General features: G+C 35.9%; 1 non-coding gene across 1 annotated transcript; it reads right to left on the bottom strand.

The window, feature by feature from the left end:
* Window positions 1-441: 441 nt before the first annotated feature.
* Window positions 442-543, bottom strand: LOC112441310 (small nucleolar RNA U13). Its single transcript, XR_003029245.1, has one exon. It is a non-coding gene; the product is annotated as a small nucleolar RNA U13 (small nucleolar RNA).
* Window positions 544-7579: the final 7036 nt, after the last annotated feature.

Genomic DNA, 7579 nt, shown 5'->3' with positions numbered 1-7579 from the left:
ATGTCTTCAAAATTTTTTAAAAAGTTGAAAATTTTGATTGTAATGACAATGAATTTTTTATCAGTTTGGGGAGAATTAACACATTTACCATATTGATTTTTTCAATCAATAACTATGTTATCTTAACCCACCAGTTTTGGTCTTTAATTTATCTTAATCAGTCATATTGGTTTTTTGTCTTCAGGTTTTGCACATATTTTGTTGTATTTATTTTAGGGTACTCATGTTTTGATGCTACAGAAAAGGATATTTTATAATTTTTAAAAAAAATGTTGGTTGTATACAGAAATACAATTAATTTTTGCATGTTGAGCTGTGACCTCGTTTGACTTGATAGAATTGAAATTAATTTAACTCTATCAGTTTATTTGTACATTATTTTCAGTTTTCAAATACAGAAAGTGACAGCTTTATTTATTTTTTCCTTATTTTTCTTTTTCACATCAGATGGGTAATGTGCCAACATCATAACAAGGTTCAAGGGAGGCACATCTCATACGAGTGTGAAAAGGCAATCATCATGCTTATGAACTACAAGATTATCCTATATATTTATTTTCAATTATTTTATCCTCCTCTGCCTCTTGCCCTGGACTATATAAGACCTGCAATATAATGTTGAATAAGGAAGGTGAAAACGAACATCATTGCATCACTCCTGATATCAAAGGTAAGTCTTTCAATATTTATCATTAAGAATGGTGTTTGCTGCAATTTTTTTGTAGTTGTCCTTTATGAAATTAAGGAAGTTTCCTTTTGTCATTAATTTGCTAAACTTTTTATTCCTTTCTAATTTTAAAGAAGGACAGACATTGAATTTTATCAAATGACTTTCCTATATCTATTGAGATAATTATGTAATTTTTTTCTTCTTCATCCTTTTAATTGGTGAATTACAATCAATTACACTGATCAATTTTTAAGTAGTAAACAAACTTTGCTTTCTTAGAATAAGCCCAAGTTAATTGTATTGTTCTTTTTATAAATTGCTGGATTCAATTTACTAATAATTTGTTTTGAATTTTTGCATCTATGTTTGTATATGATCGGCATTATTTTTTTCTTCGATGCATGGTAGAATCCACTGGTAAAGCCATTTGTACTTAACTTTTGCTTCAAGTGTGATATTAAGTATAGTTTATTACAGATGGACTTTATCAAGGCAAGGTAGTTCTCTTTGATTCCAAGTTTTCTGAGAACTTTAAAAATAAGAAATGATCATTAAATTTTGTCAAATGCTTTTTCTGTATCTATTGAGAGGATTATATTATTTGTTTTTTTTTCTGTTAGCATGGTGAGTTATATTAATTTTTGGATATTAAACCAACCTAAAGTTCCTAGTCATGAAGTATTATCCTTTTTATATATTATTGTATTTGATTTGCCTAAGATGTCTGCTATTATTTGTGAGTATTTTTGTTATTCCATTTTATTACTTTTGTTGAGCTATTTGTTATAATTTTTTGTTTTGTCATTTTAGTGTTTTCTTAAGGATTTATAGTATACATTTCTAACTTATTGCAGTCTAACTGAAGGAGAGGAGAGAGTCATATGAAAGATAGAAAGAACTTCAAAAATCTGCAGAGGGTTTTCTTTAAATATTCATCTGGATACTACTAAGAGTATACATTTGAGGAAACTACCTGAGGCCAGGGAAAGAAATACCTGAAAAGATTAGATGGGGCAATCTATGGCTCTCATACTTGACTAATGTGATGACTATTCCCACTATACAAAGTGGAAACCATAATTCATGGAGCATCAGGGACAGAATCCAGAAGTGTTTTGCCTTGGTAGTGGAGAACATTCACCCTAGAATAAATGCTACTCTAGTCTTATCTAACAAAGCTGAAAAGCAAGCTTCAAAAAGGTCAGCCTGTTTTCAAATATTTTAACTGCATCTCAGAAAAAATCTAAGGAATACTTATAGGAATACAAAAATATCCATCACCTAACAGGATAAAATTTATAATGCTTGGCATCCCATAAAAAAAAAACTATGTAAAGTAGCATTAAAATTATACCCATAATGGGGAGAAAAATCAATAAAAATTGATCCAGATGGTAGAATTAGTACAAAAGGGCATAATAACACTTGTTATAACTATATTCCATATGTTCAAAAAGCTAAAAGAAATATTATGCTATGTAAAGTACAGGCATAAAAGATATAACAATAGACTCAATTTGAACTTCAAGAGATGAAAACTGCAATGTTTGAGATAAAAAATACACTGAATAAAATTATGGTAGCTTAGACATTGTACAAGAAAATATTAGGAAACCTGAATACATAGCAGGAGTTTCTGCCATTGCTATGAAATTATTTATTTTTCCTTGCTGCAAATTTTGCATTTTACATTTTGAGGCCATGTTATGAGGTGGATACACAGGTAAATAAAATACAGAAATACAATAAGACTAAAAAAATAAAAAGAGAATTAGTGAGCTGTGGTATGAGTGAACCCTAACTCCCCTGGTCTCCTCTGACTCTTGATCTATCCCCTCAATTCAGAGATCACTGGACTTCTCCTGGGTTCCCCTCCTTGCACCACAGCCTGGAAACTCTCTTTAGGCAATGAACCAAGGGCAGCTGTACAGTTCACTTACCTCCTTTATTTCCCATCTCTCAGAAATCACTGTTCTTTGTTGCTTAATGTCCAAAGTTTTAAGAAACATTGTTTCACAAACAAGAAAGTAAAATTTTCTTAAAATTCTTAGTTATTTTCAGTAGGAGGGTATATCTGGTACTGGTTACTCTACCTTGGCTCCAAGAGGGTGTGAGGTATGGTATTTTTATATATTTTAATTAGTTTAGGTTTATTAAGTATATTTTTCAAATCTTCTATATACTTTGTTTATTTCTATGTGCTTATTCTGTTACTGGGAAAAATATATGAAATTATTTTTCCTTGCTCCAAATTTTGCATTTTACATTTTGAGGCCATGTTATGAGGTGGATACACAGGTAAAATTTTTATATCTTCCCAGTGGATTGATCGTTTTCTTATTATAAAATATGTGATATATGTTTTTATATTGTTTTTGTTATTGTAAAACATATTTCATTTTCTCTGTCAACTCTTCTTGCCTCAAAGTCTACTCTATCTAAAGACAGTATAGCCATACTATCTTTTTTTGGTTAGTGTTTGCATAGTATTTTTTTTCCATTCTTTTCCTTTCATCCTTTTTGTGGTCTTATATTTAAGGTACATCACTTGTAAGTAGCCTATAGTTGTTTATTTTCATCATAGTTATTGAAAAGCAATATGAATATTTCCATGTTCCTGCATGGTTAGAGCTTTTGGAACAAAGAAAATTGACATGCTCTAACAATGGAGCATTTCTCTTTTCCCCAGACACATTTGCTTCTCACAGTCTAAGGATGATAGACCTGGAACCACTTTTTTCCTTTGTAATGGAGCCATCTGCTCCTATTCAAGGGATAGGTAAACTCATCTTACCAAGAGCCAAATACTTGCACTTCAGAGTAGAGACTTTTTCCTTTCTCTTCCCCGAGAAAATTTGTTTGCATTAGAAAAACAAGGCTCCTCTCCCTCTCTTAGAAGACGACAGGGAAGGCAGTTGTATCTGTTTCTATGTAAATGCCCATACTTATAATTTTGGAACTTCTCTCCTGTAAAGCCAGAAACCAGAAACCATACCGCCGCCCCACCACCCCACTCCCTGCCTTGCATGCACAGGCCTAACCATCTGGGTCTCATTGCCCCACACCTCAGTGGGAGAATTGGGCATGGGAAACTGCTGTAGTTATTGCTGTGAGTAATAATAGTCTTCTCCAATTCAGAAACTTTATGTTTGTCTTCAGGATAATATAAATATATATAGACATTAAGATCTTATCAATAGTCTTACAATTTTTGTTTCCAATATAAGGATTTAGTGTATTTATCCTTTTATGTGATTACTAACATTTTGGAGCTTAAGTGCACTACATGTTTTCTATTTGTATCTTCCAGATGCCCCTTTTGTCCTCCTTTCTTTTCTTCTTTTGAGTTAATCGAGTTTTTTTTTTTTTTTGAGATAGAGTCTCGCTCTATTGCCCAGGCTGGAGTGCAGTGGCGCGATCTCAACTCACTGCAACCTCTGCCTCCTGGGTTCAAGCGATTCTCCTGCCTCAGCTTTCGAAGTAGCTGGGATTACAGGCGCCCATCACCATGCTCAGCTCGAGTTAATCAAGTATGTTTTCTTCTTTTTTTCTTTTTCTTTCCTTCTGTCCCTCCTTCCTTCTCTCCTTCCCTCCCTCCCTCGCTCTCCCTCTCTCTCTCTGTCTCTCTTTCTTTCTTCCTTCCTTCTTTTTTTTCAGAGTCTCGCTTTGTTGCCCAGGTTGGAGTGCAGTGGTACTCACTCTTCACTCCTCCCACTTCAACCTCATGAGTAGCTGGCACCATGGATGTGTACCACCACATCTGGCAAATTTTTGTACTTTTTGTAGAGAGGGGGTTTTGCCGTGTTATTCAGGCTTGTCTCGAACTCCTAAGCTCAAGCAATTCACTCACATTGGCCAGCCAAAGCACTGGGATTACAGGTGTGAGCCAGCATGCCTAGCTTTGTTTTCTTATTTCCATTATTGTGTTAGTTATATAGTTTTTTGCTATCCTTTTAGCGGTTATTCCTGAGATTTCATATGCATCTTTGATAAATGATAATAAATGGACAATTATTACTTTGATCACTTTTATAATTTCTACTGATAAGTTATCTATGTATTATTGTTACTCATTTGAAAATAATGTGGGTTTTTCTCTGGCTGCCTTAACTATTTCTCTTGGTTTTGGATTTTTGGCAGTTTGGGTATGGTATGCTTGAGTATACATTTATCCTGCTTAGGGCTGTCTGAAAATCTGTAGCTTGATGTCACTTGTCAGTCTTAGAAAATTCTCAGCCAGTAATTTTCAAATATTGTTTATGCCACATTTTTTTCTCTCCTTTTCCTCTGGGACTCCAAATATATTAGACCTTTTCATCGTCCCATATGTTTCTTACACTCTTTTCTATATTTCCATCTCTTAAAAATATTCTCTCTTGTTATAATCTGGGTATTGCCTTCTAATCTATCATTCCAGCCTCTTCCTTCTTTCAGTGGTGTTTAATCTCTTGTTAAATACAACTTACTAATTTTAGTTATATATTTTTAGTTTTAGAATTGTAATTTGGTTCTTTTTATAGATCTCAAGGTGGTTTTTTTTGCTGAAATTTCCCATTTTTGATCTATTTCCTTATAGATATTTATCACAGTTATTTTAAAATCTGTGTCTGAAAACACCAATATTTTGGTTCAGCTGTGAATCTGTTTCTATAATCTGTTTTTTATTTTGGTTCTTAGTTATTTCATTTTATGTCCTAGAATGTCTAGTTAGTTCTTATTAAATGTCACCCATTGTTATGAAAAATTGTAGTCTCTGGATGATGTTATCTTTTTCCAGTTAAGGTTTACTTAGTCAATTAGGGTGGGGGCAGGTCACCTGTATCTGAAGCTTGGTTCTATTCTCTGTGAAGGTTCATAAATTCCCTACTTGCTTTTATTCTTTGGCTTTAGTACTTCGTGTGTCCCAAATTAAAGCCTGAAATGTTTACCAGGTCTCCTCCTTGGTGGTCTTCAAGTCTCCCTAGCACTGTAAGAGTGCTAAAATGCTCTTTTTAAATTTTCTAGCCTCATAGGCACTTTTTGGTTAGGTTTCTCAGCCCCTCAGTTGCTGATTACAGATCACAAATGGCTTGAGAGAAATTGGCATTGAATATTGGGTTCACTTATTTGATCTCTTCTCTCCAGGATCTCATTTCCTCATGTCCTTGATGCCTTGGTAGCTTTGAACTTCTATTTGTCTCCTCAGCCACATGAGACTGTCTAAAACTCTGCTTGGCCTTACAGTATCTTAGCTACTGTCTGATGCTTATCTTTTCAGTCTGAGCTGCTATATATGATTCAGTGAATACACGAAGGGAAGAGCAATCATGAATGGAGGGCGCTTCTCAATTCATTTCTCTTCAGAAATTTGGCTCATATGTCCTGCCTTCTTTGGTAGATCTTCAATAATTGTAAAAACCTTTTTTTTCTGGCTGGGCACGGTGGCTCATGCCTGTAATCCCAGCACTTTGGGAGACCAAGGTGGGTGGATCATGAGGTCAGGAGATTGAGATCATCCTGGCCAACATGGTGAAACCCCGTCTCTATTAAAAATACAAAAATTAGCTGGGCATGGTGGCACACGCCTGCAGTCTCAGCCACTTGGGAGGCTGAGGCAGGAGAATCGCTTGAACCCAGGAGGTGGAGGATGCAGTGAGCCAAGATCACCTCTGCACTCCAGCCAGTCAGCAGAGCGAGCATGAGAATCTGTTTGATACAAGCCAGTCTATCACAGACAAGAAATGAAATCTTGTAACCTGCTTTTATGAAGGAGTTTGTGACTTTGTGTTAGACCTGGAGATTAAGGAGAAAAAGAATAAAAAAAACATGAGGGAGAAGCGTTAGGAAAAGATTAAGTTGCTTGACATCCAAGAGGCTTGGCATTGCTGCAGTCCACCTTGTTCCTCAGATTAGTAATTACATTTTGGTCTTGCCACTGGGTTGGAAGGAACCTGGAAGCCGTTTTCAGATATCAGAAGGACTCTACTGTGGCTTTGGCAATAATGGAGGAAGGGTAAAAGGGAACAAGGGCTGATGGTATAAATAGAAACTGAAACAAATTTTGGCTTGATCAAAAGGAAGTATTTTTAACAAAGATGGGTTAGAATGAGGATCAATGTGAAATAATGCATTTCTTATTCATAAGGCATTCAAAGACTGGCTACCTGGGGTGAAGCCAATTGGCCAATAGCTCTATGGCTATTCAGAATTCAGACAGCAATTGTAAGGGTCCCATACCTGAGAGAACATGAGGGGTCTTAAGGCCAGACTCTCAAATGCCAAGTGCAAGGCAAAACAGCACTAAGCTTTGAATCAGAGAGACTTAGAGTTTGATTTTGGCTCTTCCGTGGGCAAGTAGCCTAACTTTTCTGAGCCTTAAATAGAAGACATTAGAATATTGAATGTGAGATGGACTAGATGGCTTAGTATGTACTTGATCATAGTAGGTTAGGAGCTCAATAAATATTTTCTTTTCTTTTCCTTTTTAAGAGACAGGGTCTTTCTTTGTCATCCAGTCTGGAGTGCAGTGGCACGATCATAGCTTACTGCAGCCTGGAACTCCTGGGCTCAAGTGATCCTCCCATCTCAGTCTTCCAAAGTGCTGGGATTATGGGCATCAGCCACCATGCCTGGCAGGAGCTCAATAAATGTTGAGCAAACATGTGATCTACAGAGTCCCATCTAATGCCAGGATTCCATTATTTTATAAGTGAGGAAGCCAGTGTAGCGTGGTGGTGTGGTATAAAGCACACAGGGCTGGGATGCTATGTTTCCAGAGTAGATTAGGAGGAGGAACGGAGAATACCATCTTTTCCATTTCCTCCTCTCACAATCCCTTGCTTCAGCCAACTCTACGCGTCCTTGTTAAACTTACATGTTAAGCTGAGCTCCAACACAGAGCATAAGAGCCTAGAAGAAGTGGGGATGAAT

Source organism: Pan paniscus, chromosome 9, assembly GCF_029289425.2.
Source record: "Pan paniscus chromosome 9, NHGRI_mPanPan1-v2.0_pri, whole genome shotgun sequence".
Lineage (NCBI taxonomy): Eukaryota > Metazoa > Chordata > Mammalia > Primates > Hominidae > Pan > Pan paniscus.
This window is presented reverse-complemented; position numbering and strand designations above follow the sequence as displayed.